The 21370-nt window shown below is 36.5% G+C and overlaps 1 pseudogene; it reads left to right on the forward strand.

Annotated features, from left to right (window-relative positions):
* Window positions 1–476: 476 nt before the first annotated feature.
* Window positions 477–587, forward strand: LOC144293528 (small nucleolar RNA U3; annotated as a pseudogene).
* Window positions 588–21370: the final 20783 nt, after the last annotated feature.

Consider the following 21370-nt stretch of genomic DNA (forward strand, 5'->3'; position numbering starts at 1 on the left):
TAGGGCCACTGGAGAGATACCAACCAGTAGACCGGCTGGGGAAAAAAGTTTGTGTGTGGAATTCTTTAAGGATGGTGGTCCCCTTATTCTGCTGACACCAGCAGGCTGAATGAACTGCAGCTCTGAGCTGAATTCCTATTTGATTAGGTGATTATCGGAGGACTGCCTCTCTTATTTGTGCCCTCAGAGCCTCAAACACTCCCCACATCTTATCTGAAGGGTCCAAATTTTCCAGCTGTTCCCTCTCCAAGAGATTCCAAAAGCCTGACATATATAGGCTGAGAGAAAACCCATACAAATGGATGAGAAAAAAAAAAAAAAAAAAAAAGACTGACAACTCCATGGATGAATCTTTGAATGGAAGGGTTCTACTGAATAAAACCAATAGAAGAGAACTTTAATAATAATATCTAAGATAGATTCCCAGTAGAATTGCAAATAGTCCAGAAGAGTGAGTGGGTATAAGAAACCTTGGAAAGATTAAACTTTCAGGGATCATTTCTATAGTTCTTTACGAGAAGTTTCTCTGATAAATCAGTGTTAGGGATATAACATACAACATGATGACCACAGTTCACACCAATGTATGGTTATACAGGCAAGTTGTTAAGAGAGTAAATTCTGAAGTCTCATCACAAGGATAATTTTTTTCTTTTTTTCTTTTTATTGGACCTATTTGAGATGATGGACATTAAATAAATTTATTGAGATAATCATTTTATGATATATGTAAGTCAAAGCATTCTGCGGCAAACCTTAATCTTATACAGTGATGTATATCAATCACATCTTAACAAAACTGGGGGAAAAAAAGAAGCCCTGTAGGAAGAAAATAAATCAAATCAATTCCTGTGACTTTGTGGCTAAGTTTTAACCCATTTTGAAAAATTGGATTTCTGTCTTTTGTTATTAATCTGTAGCTCTTTACACATGGTGGATGCAACCCTTGGTTGGAAATGTGCCATACAAACATCTTCCCTCTCTCTGTAGCTTCCATTCTCCCCCTAATTGTGACTTCTGGTGAATAAATTTTCTTAAATTAATGTAGTCTGATATATTGTTTTCTTTTTTTATATTTTTGTGTCCTGCTTAAGAAATTTTTGCCTTCTGTAAGGTTTTAAAGATGTTTTTCTTTGTTTTCTTCTAAAATATTTAGTGCTTTGCCTCCATTGATTTTTTTCGTGTGTGTGTATGATGTGAGGTAGGAGCCAAGATTAATTTTTTCCATAGGGGTATTGCCTATTGACCCTGCCTCATGTACTGTTATAAACGTGGTGGCTGTATGTGTGCGCTGTGTCTGTTTCTGGATTCTCTGTTCATTCTGTTCATTCCAGTTCCACATTATCTTATTTACTATAGCTTTATGATAGGTCTTGACAACTGTTAGTGTACATCCTCCAGCTTTGTTTGTAGTTTTCCAGATAGCTTTATCTATTTCTAACCTTAGGTATTTCCAAGTAAGTTTTTAGAATCAGAACTTTTTAACTTCAACACAACAACAAAAGCATGCCGGGGTGCTGAATGGCATTTCAGTGAATTTACAGATGAACGGAGAAAATGGTTCTATTGGCAATATTGTATCTTCTAAGCCATGTATATAATAAATTCTTCTGTTTATTAACATGCTCTTTATTTTATAACAATATTTTCTAGTTTTTTTTCTGTAAAGATATTGTATAAATTTTATTAGATTCATTCCTAGGTATTTGATGTTTTTCAATGCTTTTGCACATGGCATCTTATTAAAATGTTCATGTTTTTGCTCTTACATAAAAGCACAATTTTTCCTTACATTTTATTATGAAAATGTGTGAAAAATTTGAATAAATTTATAGTGTACACTTATACACTGTCACCTAGATTCTAATATTAACATTTTATCTTGCTTGCTTTTTCACATATTTGTCTATCTTTGCGACCCTTTATTCATCTATCAATTTATCTTAATTTTTTCTGCATTCTGAAATAAGTGTCAGGCATTAGTACTTTCTCCTTAATTTTTATTTTATTTTATTTTATTTTATTTTATTTTATTTTATTTATTTTATTTTTTTCTCCTTAATTATTTTAATATGCATTATCATCAACTAGAATTCAGTCTATATTTGTGGTTTCCTTATTTCTTTTGGAGGTAAATTTTCATACAATAAAATGAATAAATCTGAAGTATATAATTCGAGGTTGATAAATGCGTGCACTCCTACAACCCGAATCCCTCTAATTATATAGCGCGTTACCATCACTGTGTTTTCTCATGCGTCATCCCAGCCAATTTCCATTCTTATGATTCTAGAGTCAACCGCTGTCCTAAATTTTTCAACATAGTTCACTTTTTGCCTATTAGACATTTATGTAAATGGAATCAAACAATTGTTGTGTATATAAATAATTTGTTCCTTTTTTGTTCCTGTGTAGTATTCAAAGAGAAATCCCTCAATAATTTATTATCAAGTATAATGGATGAAGGTGGTCAAGGGTACATATTTCCAGTGATAAGATGAATAAGTTCTAGGGATCTAATGCACAACACGGTGCTTATAGTTAACTGTATTGTATATATATATTTAAAGATTTTATTTATTCATTCATGAGAGACACAGAGAGAGAGAGGCAGAGACACAGGCAGAGGGAGAAGCATGCTCCACGCAGGGAGCCTGGGGTGGGACTCGATCCCGGGACTCTGGGATCATGACCTGAGACCAAAGGTTCAGGTGCTTAACTGCTGTGCCACCCAGGAGTCCCTGTGTTGTATATTTGAAAGTTGCTAAGAAAGGTCTCAAAAGTTCTCAACATATGCAGACACAAGATAACCATGTGAGATGATGGATGTATTAACTAACCTTACTGTAGTAATCATTTCCCAATATATATTTATGTTAGATCATCATGTGTACACCTTAAACTTATGCAATATCATATGCCAGTTATATCTTAGTAAAGCTGAAAAAATTATTCATCTTGAATTTTTAAAAAGTGTAATGTTTGTTTCCTTCTATTTCATGTTTGCTTTTTAAAAAATCATTAATAGTGTTGATTTTATTAAGTGCTTTTTCTATATTTATGGTGGTGATTTTATATATATATATATGTATTTCACTTTGTATATTATTATGGTAAAACTTATTAAGTTTTATCTATTGCCACATAACAAATTACTCGAAGATTTAGCAGCTTCAAACAACACATGTTTATTTTCTCACACAATTTCTGAGAGTTAGAAATCCATGAGCAGGTTAGCTTAGTTCTTCTGACTCATGGTCTCCCAAAAATGGCATACTGGTTATCTTTGGTCTTGACTGGCTGGGAGACCCACCTCCAAGATGGCCATTGGCAGGAGGCCTCATTTCCACTCTGGCTATTGGCAAAAAGCTATGGTTTCTCACCAAGTGGGCATTTTCAGAGGGCTACTCTAGTATCACAACTACAAAGCTGTTTGCCCAGTTCCTTTTATGGCCTGGTCTCCAAAGTTAGATACCATGCCTTTGTTTTATTCTCTTAGTTAAAAGAGAATCATTAAATCCAGCTGACAGTAAGGAGGAAGGAAAGTACACTCTACCATTGAAGGGAGGAGTAGTAAAGCATCTGTGGGCATGTTTTAAAACCACCACAGGTGGTGAATTATGTTGAATATCTTTCAAATATTAAGCTACCCTTAATTTCCTGGAATATGTTTACCTATATATTAATTATTCTTCCATGTATTATTATATTCGGTTACTAATTTTTACTTCATATTTTTGCATGTATGTATTTGTAATGTGGTTGTGAAGTTTGGTATGTAAATTATTTTGCCCTCATGAAATATTTAAAAATTTTTAAATTTCTTTGTTACTTTTGGCAAGTAATATTTTTTAAGAATTTATTTCATGAAAGTTGTCAAATGTAGAGTTGTGAAGTTGTTTATATTGTACTTTTGTTATCTTTCTACTATCTATAGGGTATGTAGTGATGTTCCCTTTTTCATTCCTAATATTGGTCAATTTGTGTTTTATTCTTTTCTTTTCCATGATAAGTCTTGCTAAAGTTTATTGATTTGATTAATCTTTTTATGGTTATGATTTTGGCTTTATTTTTCTTTTCTTAAAGAGCTTTACTGGAGCATAACACAAATATTATAGAATTCACCCACAGCAAGTGTAGAGCTTTGTAATTTTTAACAAATTTTAAACAACCTCACAATCAAGTTTTAGAACATTAATTATTCTCGAATATCCTGATAGTTTTAGTTGACTTTTCTCCTGTGATTTCATGAATAACGTTGAACCCTGAAATGTTAATTACTGATGTTTCTGTTGTTCCAGGAATCTTTGGGAGAAATTTATTACCTCTTTGGACATACCAGGCCCTGCCACTTTGAAAATTTCTTTGGCTTACTCTTTACCTACTTCCTGGTAAATACCATGCAGATAATTTCCACATTAGCGCACAGCTTCCAAAAACAATATGAACACTGGTCAAACTGCTGCCCAAAGTCTTTTAAGGTCACTCTCTAGTTTGAGGCCTCTAAATGACCCTGTTGCTAATTAGGCTACATGGAGAAGAATAAATTATTTTCCTTTGTTTCTTTTGATCCTTTTGCAATGTGTCTTTCTTCTTAAAGCTTGAGTCTTGTAAGTGCTATTTTTGTGGCTCACTTTTGAGCTGGCAAAGATATTACCGTGGCCCCAGGTATTTGCCAGGAGTTGGGCAGTTTGTCTGTGTGTTGTTTGTGTCCTTAACACTGAGCCCAGGAAAGGGAGGCAGCATGATGGGGCAGGAAACTCAGTGCCAGGGCCAGGTATGCAGTCTGCTCACCACCCAGGAATTACATGATTGTATGACCTACGGGCTGGTTGTTTAAACTTTTAAAACTCTAAGATTAGAGTTTTTATTTTGGATGTGGTTCTCTGATAGTTTAGAAAATATACCTACTTATTCCTAATACAAACTAAGAGATACGAAATATCTCTATTTTACAGATCTTAAGCAAAAGCATGCAAATAAAAAAACCTCAGGGTCTTAATGTAACTTACCTTAGTTTACCCTTTTGACAAGAAGCAGAATTGGGGCTGGAATCTTTTTCCAGTCCCTGCTTTATGTGGGAAAAGATTCCTACTGTTGCTTTGAATTTACTAGAATTGCTAAAGGGATATTTGTTATTACTTTTGATTCTTTCTATCACACAACTACTTTTCAACAGGCAGTTTTTGAGCTGCCTGGCTGAGCACTGCAATGCACCTACTACCACGGTGGCAAATACTGGAGCCCATGCCAAAGTGGCTGGTGTCTGGACATGCACAGCCTGGCCCTCAACAGGACCCCTTCTCCATAACCCTCTCGTCTCAACGTCAGCTTTCTCCACCACCCACTGGGCTACTCTTTGTTGCTTTGCTGGTTAATATTTCCTTGTTTGAGATATTACCACTCAATATCCGGGTCATTTTGAATCATTCCACTTCCTTTCCCGGGGTGTTCTCCACGTGGTGATTTTCCGGTGGTTCACCTGGGTCACAACTGAGACAGGTTAGTATGGTCCTAGATTCATCATAGAGTCCATTTTCCTGTGCCCATTGATAGTTGACTAGTCAACCCTCTCAGACTGAATGAGACCGCCTTATCTGTTAGCCTGACAAGTCAGCTTCCCCCCATGGTAGAGGCGATCACACAGAGGTGATTCGGAGGCAGGGCGTGTCATATCAGGTGATAAATAATGTAAATATTCTTTCATTCTTTTAAATACAATAATGGGAGTTGTGGCAAGGCATGTAATTTAATGCTACTGTTTCTAAAGGATTTTTTTTTGCCATTCTTTATCTTGGTAGCTTTGTGACATCTAGCACTGGACTCCTCCCTATTTCTTGAAAAGTTTCCTCTGTATTGGTTTCTTTGATGGCATGCTCCTTCCTTTCAGGACTTTTATTTTTTAGTTTCCATTTTCAGCTCCTTATTTTCTCATTCCTCTTGAAATGCTGTTATTCCTCAGGGCTCTTTCTATATCCGCTTCTAGGGTGACTTCATCCAAACCTGGCACAACTATTTCTTGACTTATTACTATCTCTTCCAGCTAAAAAAACATGAGGAAGGATTCATAGAGCTGAATATCAACATCTTTTTTTTTTAACCTCTAATGAAATAATAGACCCAGGAATTGGTGGATCTATTAATGACTTCAAATATAAAAAAAAAATGAGAGAAGACATTATGTGCCTATTGATTAAAAATATATAACATCACCTATCTTTTTTTTTTTTTGCTAAAATTTTTAACTTGAATCTGATCCAACATCTAGATTTAATTACCAGTTTCCAGGAAATATAGAAGACAGTTTACAATCAGCAAAATCTAGAGTATATAAAATACTATAGGACAATTCATTCACTTTCTCCAACAAATAAATTGGGAAAGAGGCAGGGAAGAAGAAAAGAAGAAAGAGAGCTGGAAGAGGGAAGGAAGGTGGGAGAAGGAGAGGAAGAGACAGAGAGGCAGAGAGAATAGATTTTTAGAAGACCTTAAGAGAGATTCTTGTTTGAATTCTGATTCAAAGAAACTTAAAAACACATATCAGTCATTAGGAGAAAGGTATATACTTACCAAATATCGGAGAACATTAATAAATTATTATTTTTAAAGATGTGATAGAGGTATTGTCGAGTTTTTTTAGACAAAAAATTCTTTATTTGTAAAACATTTACAGGTGAAAGATAAGATGTTTAGTATTTAGTTCAAAATAATGTGGGTTGGGGCATTGGTAGGGATTTGAATAAAACAAGATTGGCAATGAGATGAAAATGATTTTTTACTGTCAGAGAAAGCTTCCTTGTGAAAGTGATATTTGAGCACAAACTTGAGTTGATGTGGTGGCCCATGTGCCTATCTGAAGGAAGAATGTTCTAGGCAGTGATGGGCTGGGAGCTTGCCTGGTGAAGAGCACAGTGAAGGGCAGCAAGGAAAGCAGGTGGCTGGACAGGAGTGAGGTGAGAGCAAAGAGAAATGAGTTTAGAGAGGTGACAGTGACCTTAGTCCTATAAGGCCTGTGGGCCAGTGAGGAAATTTAGCTTTTACTTCTCACCTATTTGGGAGCCATCTGTTTGGACCAGGGCATCTCTGACTCACAGATTGAAAGAACCACTCAGGGCTGCTGTGGGGAGAACAGCTAGAGGTACACAAACAAGGTGGTTGGTGGGAGGATTCTCTAATAATTTATGCAGGGGACCCTGATGGCTCAAGGCCCAGAAGTGGCAGTCATGATGAGAAGCGCTGGATCAGGGATATGCATTGAAGATAGAGCCGATAGGATTTAAAACAGGATGTGAGTGTGAGAGAAAAATAAGAGTCAAGGACAAGAAGACATAGCTCAGGCGTGGCACATGGTAGGTGTGCAGTATGTGTTTGTTCAGTGAGTGAATATTCTCCTATCTTCCTTCACTAACTTGAAATATCTTGGAGGGCTGGGATCACTTCTTGCTTGATTTTATACCACCAACACCTTGCATGGTCCCAAGTCATAGTAGGAGCTCACCAAATATGTCCGCCATCATCAAAGGTTCACATTATCCAGATTGAGTGGAGAGGAACGTTACTTGAGGAGTGACCAACTGCTGACTGGAACTCCTGCTTCTGGTCCTGCCAGCCTCTTCACAACTCCCTCTGGTTCCTTATCACTGGTCCCCAGACTCCCTCAGCTGATGAGGTGACATGCTCATCAGCCATGAAGCTCAGAGTATTCATCCAAGAGCTACGAATCTATTTCAAATGTATTTGGAGACCTGACGTATACAATAAGAACAAAGTGAGTTCAGTGGGAAATTAAGACCACAGAGACAGATGCCCTGCTTTTTGTAGGTTGCCAAGAGTTCAACTGAGAGGAAAAGGAGCACAGTCATTGTCTTTTGAGGAACAAAGACGAATCTTGCCCAAAGTGAAGAATAGGGAGAGCTCTGGTTCTTAAGGTCTCATTCAAATGGCCCCTTGTGTGTGGTGGGTACAGATGAAGGGCTGAGTGGGAATGGCCAGGATTCTAACCTGACCTACTAAGACTCGTCTGGGATGCCAGCTGCTGGGGTTGACTAGAGTCCAAAGTGTTGGACCCAGAGAAAAAGAAATCACAGGGGCCAGGACTGGCCTTTTTAATTTTGTATTTCTGCATCCCAGAATGGCAAAGCCCACGATTGGCAAGACTCACAATTTCCCTGCTGCTTCTGGTTTCTCTGCGCTACGGCAAATACAGCTCCCTTCAAACCCCAGAATTAGCTTTTACAAGGTGAGCCTGGTGCGCCTACTTTCGAGTGTCAGGAAACAAAATAAACATTTTCTTCTTTCCACACTGAAATACATCAGCCAGTATCATAAATATCACTTGTAAAGGACTAAATTCAGTGGCATCACTGGAAAGGTGGGAGGAAAGTACTTTGTACTTTGTCATCGACATGCATAGCATATGATTGCAGCAGATACCAAACAAAACCCAAAAAGTCTTTGTGGAATCTCTCTCTCTCTCTGTTTCTCTGTCTCCGTCCATGTGTCTGTCTCTCTGCCATTTCTACGTGCACAATATAAATTACAAGATTTCACAGGCACAGACACACTACACAAAACTTATTATAATAGTATCATACAGAATTTAAATTTATGTTCAGTGCATTTAGCTTACCTAGACAAATAAAAACCAAGACGGAATAGCAAGTTACAGGAGGAGAAATTAAACTAACCTGATAGATTCAGGAAGATTTAATAATTCAGCTCAGATATCACAAGTGAAAGATAGTTAATGAGCATTTCGTTCCTCTTCACTAGAATTAATTTGGTATTAAGGAAATAAATGAAAACCATGTTGATGCACATTAACCTTTGTTACAAGTTCCAACTAATAACTTTAGGGGCATTTGAATAAATTTTAAGTCAATTCTGTGTCCTCTTTTATTCAAGTATCTTCGTGGTTCATTTCATTTGGTTGGCTGTTTTTTTCATTTTAATGCATTTAAGTCATAAAGCTTTCAGATCCGTTGACCAATATGTGATGACGGCTCCTAAACTGTGGGCTAACAGTAAACTTAGTCAAAGTCTCAAATAAAAGCCTCCCTGGAGTGAAATGAGCCATGAAGTGTTCTTATCTGTGTGCTTCCTTTGTGCATACTTACCCTGTCTATGGGATCAGTGCTATGGACATGCTGTTCCAAGTGTCCACTCAGATGTTAACATATTTTAGTACCTTAAGTCCTAGAATTATGTACCTTTATTGGTTGGACTTACTATGATTTATAAGAGAAAAGTTGTGCTAAGATCAGCCTCTCCATTCATTTTTTGCTGCTTCAGGAGCCTGTATGTGCAGATGGTTTGCACACTTCCAGGGAAAGAGCGGGAGGAGCTTTTTGCTGTTGGGGCGAGGATTAGAAATCTGAAAATTTGACTGCTTTTTATGTGGGCCTTTAATCAATCCCTTATTTTCAGCCACATTCTGAACCTGGCATTAAGAGGTAGGTCTATTGGCTAAACCTTTCAGGATTCTGTGGTCCAGACCTGTTTGTTCCATGTGCTGCCTTCCACCCACCACCCTGCATTTCCATTCTATTAAGCCAGTGACCATTGTCCACAGCCTCCCCCGTCCTAACAGATTGTGGTCCTCTCTCATCTACTTTCTTCCTACTCTCATTTCCTTTTTTCTTTTGGAGAGATTTAAATAAAGACATGGATTTTCCAATTTCTTTAAAAATTCCCTGGGACGTCAGGAAGCCCTGAAGATAAATGTATGGTTGCCATCTGTCGTGCTTCACCAGTGTGTAACCACATTACTTTATTCAAGTTTATCTGCAGGTCAGATTCTTTGTTTCCTTCTGTAGGTCCAGTTAGTCAAGTTCAGGGACTAGTCCACATTACTGTGCATTTGCACAAAGAGATTCTGGACCCCTTCCTCCTCATCTAAGTAGCACCTGCTTCTGCTTTGTATATTCCAATGAAGTGACCCAAATAATAGGAATTTCAGGAAAAGGGAGGCAAATAAATTTGAACAAGTGACATGGGAGCTATAGAAACCATGTTAGATAGATCATTGTCAGCTTAATTTATTTTGGCATTTCTCTATGGAATGATACTGTTCATTCAGTTCCTATGATATTATAAAACTCAACAAATTTAGCTTTATAATTATAAAAATAACACACAAACAACGCAGCTTTGCAAATCTGTGTGAAGTACTTTATTTGCAGCCAGAGGAGAAAATTTAAACTTTGGTTGCCTTGTTTGCTGCCGTGTGGTTTTATGTTCAGCTAACACTATAGCAATATCTTTGTAAACTCTATATTTATCTGGAATTTTTTGTGCTCAGTGATTTTTATCAAACAACTGTTTCCCTGATTACCCAAAATATGCATGCTGATAGTTGACACAGATAATATAAAGATATGTAAAAAAGTTCTTCATAACCTCATCACCAGAACCAATCTTTATTCATATTTTAACATACTTCCTTCCATGTGCAAAAATGTCTCTGTGTTAATGCACACACTCTCCCCTTTACAGTTTACATCATATCATATATGTAGCATCATATCCTATGACTAATTAGCATTATATATCACATGTTTATTGTTTTATGAAAATGAGATACTCCATATATTGTTTAGCAATGTGCTTTTTTGCTTTGCAAAGCCTGGAGATCATCTTGTCTTCTCCACGTGTTTTATTATTAAAAATCATTTTCTAATTTGATAAAAGCATGGTACTTATTACTATTTTCACTTGCATTTGTTTGTGTATTATTTAGAAAGCAACATCAAATCTTACTGTTGATTTTTTTGTCTTCTCCTTTATTTTCAGTCGTCTGCCTCTGGTATCTTTGGCCTGATTTTCTTGTGATGTAGTCATCTTTCTTTTATTGATTTTTAAGACATTTTTACATATTAAGGTAAGTAATCCTGTGTCTGTTGTGTATGGTTCAAATTTATATATATATATATATATATATATATATATATATATATATACACACACACACACACACACATTTATTTATTCATGAGGGACACACAGAGAGAGAGAGAGAGAGAGAGAGAGAGGCAGAGACACAGGCAGAGGGAGAAGCAAGCTCCACGCAGGGAGCTCGATGCAGGAATCGATCCTGGGACTCCAGGATCACACCCTGGGCCAAAGGCAGGCACTAAACTGCTGAGCCACCCAGGGATCTCCCTATATTTTTCTTTTTTAACACAAAGAAGTCTTATGTTATTCCACAGGTAATTTTTAAATTTTCCTTTATGTTTTTTGCTTTTGTATTATCCTTTATCTACACTCTTCTGTGTACACTCACTCCTGGAGTCCTCTCATTCATTCATTCATTCACTCAGGTTCAGGCTTTATGTCACATCTCCCTAATATTATGACTCTAGTCAGACCTTTTCCCCTCATACTCCAGGCTGTAAAAGCAACTGCTTACTTGATAGCTTCCCTTAGATGCCAAATAGGCATTTTATATTTGGAATGCCTTAGATCTCATACACGATACTCCTGAGCTTCCCTCTGAAGCTGGCTCCACCTGCTGCTCCCCTCCACCCCAACCACCTCAGTCATTCAAGCCAAAACACGTGAGTCATCATTTACTCATCTTTTTCTCTTAAAGCCCTAATCCAGTCCCTCAGGAAGTCTGTTGGGTCTCTCTTCAGTGCACAAGGAGTTTGACCATGCTGCACCATCTCCACCACGTTACCTTCCTGTTCTGGGCACCATCTTCTCTACCTGGGACAGTCTGCTTACCCCCTAATTATGCCCCGTGCCCCCACTTTTACCCTTTTCCTCTCAAGGTCAATCTATCACAGTAGCCAAATTGATCCTCTTGGATCTCCTTAGAGCAAACCCCATTTGTAGGAATAGGAGCCAAAGTCTCACAGATCCCTCAGGGCCTATGATCTGTGCCTTCCCCTACCTCCGACCCCACTTCCTACTATTTTTCTTCCAGTTCTCTCTCTTTCCACCACCCTGGATTATTTCTTGCTTCTCAACATACCAGGGACATTCTTGCCTCAGGAACTTTGCCCTAATGGTTTCCAGTGCAGGGGAGAGATGCTCTTTCCCCTGCATTTTCCCTCACCTTCAGTTCTTTTTAAATATCACCTTCTTATTCTGCTTTAGTTCTGTTTTTTTTTTTCTCATAACACATCCCACCTCCTAACCCACTGCATAACTTTTTAATTTTGTCTGTTCTTTTAATCACATATTCGCCCTGCTAGAATGTAAGCTCCATTAGGACAAAATTTTTGCATTCCTTACAGATATATCCCAAATAACTAGAAACGTCCTGGCATGCAGAAGATATTCAGTGAATATGTGCTGGCTCAATAAATCCTTAGAAAATCCTCCATTCTGAGGCTGCAATTTCATTTCTTTTTCACTGTAACTTTGGTTTCATATGGCATATTTGGTTTAAAGAATGAAGAAAAATTTCTAACTTTTAAATATTTTAGACATATTCCCATTTGTACCAGTACCACTAATTTAACATTCTAACTATTCACTATTTGTTAGGGATACTGGTTTTATGACATGCTTAATTCTTATTTTAAAGATTTTATTTATTTATTTGAGAGAGAGAGAGAGAGAGAGAGAGATAATGGGAGAGAGCACAAGCAGGGAGGAGAGGGAGAAGCAGGCTCCCTATTGATCAGGGAGCCTGATGTGGGGCTTGATCCCAGGACTCTGAGCTCAAGATAGATGCTTAACCAACTGAGCAATCCAGGTACCCCGATATGCTTAATTCTTATATGCAGCTGGTTTGTTTCTAGAATCTTATATATCTTATTGACAGTTTATACTATACTCGAGATGTTATGACCCAATTCATGCCTCTGTTAACACTGGGTGGATATTTGCCCAATATCTCATTATTCTTCTCCTTCTCCTTTCCTTGTCATCATTCTCCTCCTTGTCTTCGTCTTCTTCTTCTTTGATTCATAACCCCTTTGATTCATAACCCCTAATTTGAAAGGGGGACCCAATCTGTCTGTTTGGATAGAGTGGACTCTTCTTTAACTTTCCCAATCCCAAACACTCCCATAGCTATAAGCACAACCATTATATTCCTCCTTTTGGTGATAGTAATTCAGGTTTAGTCACATGACCCAACATACCAACCAGATTTTCACCAGGAGATATCAAATATGGATATGGCTAAAGGGTATCTCTCTTTGGGATCATCCTTTGTGAGAATGGTAGAGCTTTGGAGCTGTCAGAAGCCATCTTGCTGGCATGTGGAGAGAGCCTGAGACTGAAGACAAGCAGAGGGGAGAAAGAAAAGACAGAGATCAGAAGGGATTGTTGGAATTCTCAGACACAACTGTACTTTGATTTCTCAGTCACATGAGTAAAAGCATCTTCTGCCTCCACCTCTGCCTTTTTTTTTTTTTTAAAGTTTATGTTTGTAACTTTCAACTGAAGGATACTACATGAGAGACTGGAAACACATTACTTGAAGATAGTAGCCATGGCACATGTGGCTGCCTTCCCTGCATCTCAAATTCCCATGTGTGAAATAAAAATTTAAAGGAAAATGTAACCATCCTGGAAACTATGAAAGATGTCATGAGCACACCAGAAATCTTGAGATATCTTAGAAGAGAAGAAAATAAATGAGGCAGAAATGGTAAAGAAATCAGAGTAGCATCACTGTTTAAGATACCAGAGGCTCCCCAGATCATTCCAGAAGGGCCCTAAATAGATCCAAAGCTAATAAGTGAAGATAGTGGGGGTGATCCAGAGACCATTACCAAACTGCATTGGAAATAGATGGGATGGTTTTATGTTTAGGCAAATCAGTCATAGTGGTCTTAGGCTGTAGCATGCTTTAGCCTAATGAGTCCCTAAAGAAGTGGGGACTCTCCTTCAGGAGAGGTTCTGAGAGATGGAGTTAGGCCTGAACAGTGAAGACAGCAAAGTCTGAAATTATCTCTGTATTTCCACAAAAGTCAGAGACATTTTTCTAAAATGGAGAGAAACAGCATTGTATAATGGTAGACAAACCTAAAGCAAAGTATTAATCCAGTTTCTGAGTGGATATTTTTAACACCTTCATATGGAAGAAAATGATCAATGGGTCTTCATCAAATTTAAAATTTTCTGCTCTTCAAAAAATACTGTTAAGAAGATAAAAAGACAAGTATATAATGGGAGAAATTATTTTCAAATTAGATATCTTATAAAGGACTTGTCTCTAAAATATCAAAGAAATCTCAAAACAACCCAGTTAATACAACTCAACTAAAATATGAGGAAAAAGTTTGAGTAGTACATACTTCACCGAAGGAGGCATATGGATGGCAAATAATTACATGAGACTTAACATCTTTAATCATTAGGGAAATGCAAATGTAAACGATAACAAGGTAACACGACACACTTATTTGTTTGAGTGACTCAAGTTTAAAGACTGGTCATATGACATGTGCTGAAGATGTGAAGAAACTAGAATTCTCACACACTGCTGGTAGGGAGGTAAAATGGCACAAACACGTTGGTAATGGTTTAGTAGTTCTTTAACCAGGCAAACATAAAACTGCCATGTGATCTAGCAATTCTGTGTCCAGCAATGGCTCAAGAGGAAAGGAGATGTATGTCCATACAAAGATTTTTAAACAAATGGTAATAGCAGCTTTGTTTGTAATGGCAGCAAACTAAAAAGCAACTCAAATGTCCATCAACAGGTGAATAATTACATCTGCATATGGAATATTACTCAGCAACAGAAAGAAATGAAAGATGGATGAATTGTAAAATAATTTTCCTGAGTAAGAGGATCCAGGGAACATAGTTCACATGTATAAAATTTTAAGAAACTTAAACTAAAGAATGTGCTAGGAAGCATATCAAATGTTACTTAAGGATGGGTAGTGAGAAAGAAGAGTTACAGAAGACATGAGGAAGCTTTTGGAAGTCAAAGAATTGGAAGAAGTTGAGCCAGAAAGATAGAAAGTAGGAAGAAAACAGGGTAATTCTTGAGATTTCACTAAGTTGTGAATATTGATAGTGACAGGTTCTGGGGGATTCTCAAAAGAGTGAAAGGCTGACATAAAACAGAGAAGAACCTCATTGGAGAAGTAAAATTCAATGAACTGAGTGAGAAGCCAAGATGTTAAATGGGTCATTTTGGTGGATATTAATACATGGAGAATTAAGACAAGGGTACTGTAATATAAATATATAAAATAAATATAAACTTTAATTGCATAAAAATAATAATTTAACAAAAATTAAGTAGATAAGGAAAGACAAATGAAAGGAAGTGTAAGGCTAATTTCCTAATGTTTTGAAGTGGGAAATTATTAGATACTTTTAAAATATGATAATCAAAACATGGGAGTTATAATCACATCATTAAAAGAACAAAAATATACAAGTAATATATAAGTTACTTACATATAAGTAATAATTATAGAGAGGTCAAAAGCAAAGGAACATGGGAGGTTGTGTTAACTGTACTAATCTCATTTTTCTTTGAGAATATAAATTGGTCTTGTTAAAGGCAGATAAAAATCAATGCCCAGAAATCAGTGGCATTTCTATACACTAACAATGAGACTGAAGAAAGAGAAATTAAGGAGTCAATCCCATTTACAATTGCACCCAAAAGCATAAGATACCTAGGAATAAACCTAACCAAAGAGGTAAAGGATCTATACCCTCAAAACTATAGAACACTTCTGAAAGAAATTGAGGAAGACACAAAGAGATGGAAAAATATTCCATGCTCATGGATTGGCAGAATTAATATTGTGAAAATGTCAATGTTACCCAGGGCAATATACACGTTTAATGCAATCCCTATCAAAATACCATGGACTTTCTTCAGAGAGTTAGAACAAATTATTTTAAGATTTGTGTGGAATCAGAAAAGACCCCGAATAGCCAGGGGAATTTTAAAAAAGAAAACCATATCTGGGGGCATCACAATGCCAGATTTCAGGTTGTACTACAAAGCTGTGGTCATCAAGACAGTGTGGTACTGGCACAAAAACAGACACATAGATCAGTGGAACAGAATAGAGAATCCAGAAGTGGACCCGGAACTTTATGGGCAACTAATATTCGATAAAGGAGGAAAGACTATCCACTGGAAGAAAGACAGTCTCTTCAATAAACGGTGCTGGGAAAATTGGACATCCACATGCAGAAGAATGAAACTAGACCACTCTCTTTCACCATACACCAAGATAAACTCAAAATGGATGAAAGATCTAAATATGAGACAAGATTCCATCAAAATCCTAGAGAAGAACACAGGCAACACCCTTTTTGAACTCGGCCATAGTAACTTCTTGCAAGATACATCCACGAAGGCAAAAGAAACAAAAGCAAAAATGAACTATTGGGACTTCATCAAGATAAGAAGCTTTTGCACAGCAAAGGATACAGTCAACAAAACTCAAAGACAACCTACAGAATGGGAGAAGATATTTGCAAATGACATATCAGATAAAGGGCTAGTTTCCAAGATCTATAAAGAACTTATTAAACTCAACACCAAAGAAACAAACAATCCAATCATGAAATGGGCAAAAGACATGAACAGAAATCTCACAGAGGAAGACATAGACATGGCCAACATGCACATGAGAAAATGCTCTGCATCACTTGCCATCAGGGAAATACAAATCAAAACCACAATGAGATACCACCTCACACCAGTGAGAATGGGGCAAATTAACAAGGCAGGAAACAACAAATGTTGGAGAGGATGCGGAGAAAAGGGAACCCTCTTGCACTGTTGGTGGGAATGTGAACTGGTGCAGCCACTCTGGAAAACTGTGTGGAGGTTTCTCAAAGAGTTAAAAATAGACCTGCCCTACGACCCAGCAATTGCACTGTTGGAGATTTACCCCAAAGATACAAATGCAATGAAACGCCGGGACACCTGCACCCCGATGTTTCTAGCAGCAATGGCCACGATAGCCAAACTGTGGAAGGAGCCTCGGTGTCCAACGAAAGATGAATGGATAAAGAAGATGTGGTTTATGTATACAATGGAATATTACTCAGCTATTAGAAATGACAAATACCCACCATTTGCCTCAACGTGGATGGAACTGGAGGGTATTATGCTGAGTGAAGTAAGTCAGTCGGAGAAGGACAAACATTATATGTTCTCATTCATTTGGGGAATATAAATAATAGTGAAAGGGAATATAAGGGAAGGGAGAAGAAATGTGTGGGAAATATCAGAAAGGGAGACAGAACGTAAAGACTGCTAACTCTGGGAAACGAACTAGGGGTGGTAGAAGGGGAGGAGGGCGGGGGGTGGGAGTGAATGGGTGACGGGCACTGGGGGTTATTCTGTATGTTAGTAAATTGAACACCAATAAAAAATAAATTTAAAAAAATCCTGGAAGAGATCTTGATTGGAAATATTAGTGAAAATCTGAATGAAATATGAATAAATTCTGTAGTTTAGTTAATAATATTGCACTGATGTTAATTTCCTAGTTTTGATCATTGTTCTAAATACTTCTCTGTTTCTTAGCTTTGAAAATTGTTCTAGTTTGATAATTGGTCTATGTAAGATGATAACATAAATGAAAGCTGAGTAAAAGGGACTCTCCTTTTTTGATTTTTTTTTTTGTAATTCCTCTGAAAGTATAGATTATCTCAGCATTCAAAGTTTTTAAAATTTGATGAATCAAGAAAAAGTCCTATAAAGTTATCGAAACTCATAATGTCACTTACCAAGGAAATTAAAGCAAAATCTTAATAGTGGTAGTGATAGGAAATGGAATTGGAGGTAAGGTGACTTTTCCTTTCAATTTTATACCCTCTTATAATGTCCAAAAAATGTTAATCCATATAAGTTATTTTAAAGCAATTTTAATTTTAAAACGTCACCAAAATGTTAGTAGTCTGTAAAATATGGCAAATAATTTAAGGAATATATTGTGTATACAATTGATACTTTGTATATTTATTTTTGCCTTATTAGGCAATTTTGATTGCTTGTAAAATATATTGCAAAGGAACATTATGATTTTTGTTTGTTATACATCATTGTTAGACTCATATATTAAAGGGACGATAAATAAAAACCCATGGGATAACTTGGGCAAAGATTGTTTGAAATACTTCAAGTTGCTTCTACAGTCTAATATGCCGTAGTTTTACACTGCTGGTCTGTACACATCAAAATATTGACTTATTATGTTACTACCAAGCTTCTGAATTAGATAAATAACATGTATTCTGTTCCTATGCATGTTAGCTCACCACATTATCATTATTGTTGTTTTTGTTATTTTTAAAAAGAATACTATTAAGTTTTCTCCTTAAGCTCAGACAAATTTTTAAATAAAGCAATTGAATGTCATATTTCAGGGTTTTAGTCTCTGAAACTTATGTTTAGGTAGTAGGGATTTTTTGCAGTGACTTGTTACTTTCTCTTTGATTATTTATCATCTGTCTTCCTCTTCAAAATAACTATATTTTGGATTCTGGGTGCCTCAGTTGGTTAAGCATCTGCCCTGGGCTCAGGTCATGATCCTGCGGTCCTGGGATGGAGCCCACATCTGGCTCCCTGCTCAGCAGGGAGTCTGCTTCTCCCTCTGATCCTCCCCCTTCTGATGCTCTCTCTCTCTCTCTCTCTCTCTCTCTCAAATAAATAAATAAATAAAATCTTAAAAAAGATTATATTTTAAACCATAATTTTTCCCCTAAAACTAGACTTGATAATTTGGAAAGGTATTTTGTGCATGTAAATCTCAAATAGGAGTTGGGAGAAAGGGATACATCTTTTAGAAGGTAGGCTGAAAACAGATTTGGAAATTTCATTCAAATTCAAGAAACATCTTGAGGTTTTTTGATAAACACACAGATGCCTGGACCAAATCTCTATTGTTAAGGATAGCTAACAAATGGGTAAGAAAGATGTAAGCTCATGAATTTGATACACAAATGGGAATGGAGCCACCTCTTTTTATTCACTTTCTCCAAGGAAAGAAAATAAATAGTGTAAAGAGAATGCTGACTCTAGGATATGAGCTCAGGTATACCAGCAGTAATTTCAGTCATATTTTGAGAAATAATTTAAAATATTTAAACCTAAATAATAGAGTCAGAGACCCCAAGAATGGTGAAAGGAAGTTACCCTTCAGGAATATTTTGTCTAGGGATTGGTTTTGTCAAAAGTTTGCTATTATTTAAAGAACAAAAGAATACAGCAGTTTTCTGCAAATATTTTTTTAACACAGTTTGATACACTTTTCAAAATCTGAACTCATTTTAAAACTGAGATATAAATCACATATCATAAAGTTGAGCCCTTTTCAATGTATAATCCAGTGGCTTTTAGTATATTAAGAAAGGTGAGCAACCATCATCACTATCTAATTCATCATCCCCCAAGGAAACCCATTACCTATTAGCAGTCACATGCCACAAAGTCACATTCTTTAGCCTATGGTAACCACTAATCTGCATCTTTCCATCTAGATTTATGTCTTCTGGTCATTTCATAGAAATGAAATTACACAATGTATGATATTTTTGTGTTTGCTTCTTTCATGTAATGTAGTGTTTTTAGAATTCATCCATGTTGTTGCATGAGTCAGAACTTTATTCCTTTTAATGGCTGAATCATAACCCATTGTATGGATGTACCATTCATCCACTGATGGAAACCTGAATTGTTTCCAATTTGGGGCTATTATAAATTATGTCGTTATGCACATTTGTGCACAAGTTTTTGTGTAGACATGTGTTTTCAGTTCTTTGGGGTATATACTCACAAGTGGAGCTGCTGAGTCATATGACAGCTTTGTTTAACCTTTTGAGTAACTGCCAAACTGTTTTTCAAAGAGGCTGCACCATCTTACACCCGGATCAGCAATGCACGAGGGTCTAATTTCTCCATATCCTTGCCAGCACTTACTATTTTCCATCATTCTTTTATTATAGTCATCCTAGCGAATGTGAAGTGGGCTGTCATTGAGGTTTTGGTTTGTTTTTCCTTAATGACTAAGGATGTTGAACATTTTTTTTTTTTTTTTAATGCGCTTGCTTCCCATTTGTGTATCTTCTTTGGGGAAATGCCTATTTAAGTCTTTTGCCTAGTTTTCAATTGAGATCTTTCTCTTTTTGTTGTTGAGTTGTAGGAATTCTTTCTATGTCCTGAATATTAGACTCTTATCTGATTAATTTGCAAATATTTTGTCCCAGTCTGTGGGCTTCTTTTCACTTTCTTGATCATAATTTTGTTGCACAGGAGTTCTAAGGTTTAATGGTCCAAAATTTAGAAGGTCTCAATATTAACGTTTTAAAGAAAAGTAAATTATTTTTCTTTTGTTTCTTGTACTTTTGGTATTGCATCTAAGAAATCATTCATTGCTGGGACCCCTGGGTGGCTCATTATTTGAGCATCTACCTTCGGCTCAGGCTGTGATCCCAGGTTCCGGGATCAAGTCCCACATCAGGCTCCCTGCAAGGAACCTGCTTCTCCCTCTGCCTGTGTCTCGGCCTCTGTCTGTGTCTCTCAAGAATAAATAAATAAATAAGTATTAAAAAAGAAAAAAAGAAACCATTCATTGCCAAATACAAGGCAACGATGATTTGCTGTTTTCTTCTAAGAGGTTTTATAGTTTTATTTCTTACATTTAGATCTTTTATAAATTATGCATTAAGTTTTGCATGTAGCATGAGATACTAGTCCAGTTTCTCCTTCCCTCCCCCTCTCCTCTTCCTCCTCAATCTTCTTCTTCTTCTCCTTCTTCATTTGCATGTGGGTATTCATTTCTTTGAAGACACATAGGTTCATATGTAGACTCTCAGTTCTATTACATTGATCTATATGTCTATCCTTGTGCCAGTATCACTGTTTTTAAATTTTGATTTAATTTAATTTAAAATTTAAATTAATTTTAGTTAGTTAACATACAGTGTAACATTGGTTTCTGGATCAGAATCCAGTGATTCATTATTTACATATAACACCCAGTGCTCCTCACAAGAGAATCACTCTATCTGGATTACCACTGCTTTATCGTGGGTTTTGAAATCATGAGTCCGCTTTTGTTTTCTTTTTTCAAGATTATTTTGACTATTCAATTTCATTGCCGGTAATTGGTCTGTTCAATATTTCTATTTCTTCCTGCCTTAGTTTTGGTAGGTTATACATTTCTAGGAATTTATCCATTTCTTCTAAGTTGTCCAGTTTGTTAGAATATAAATTTTCATTTTATTCACTATTTTGGGAGATATTATTTTCGTGCTTTACCTTAGTTCTTTAGATATGATGTTTTGGTATAATGAATATGTTTAAAATGGTGGATTTAATGTTTTTCTAGTAAGTACAATATGTGGCATTTTTAAAAGATTTATTTATTTTAGAGAGAGAGAGCCTGTGTGGAAGAGGCAGGGAGAGAGGGAGAGAGAG

The sequence above is a fragment of the Canis aureus genome, chromosome 21 (assembly GCF_053574225.1).
Source record: "Canis aureus isolate CA01 chromosome 21, VMU_Caureus_v.1.0, whole genome shotgun sequence".
NCBI classification, from domain to species: Eukaryota; Metazoa; Chordata; class Mammalia; order Carnivora; family Canidae; genus Canis; species Canis aureus.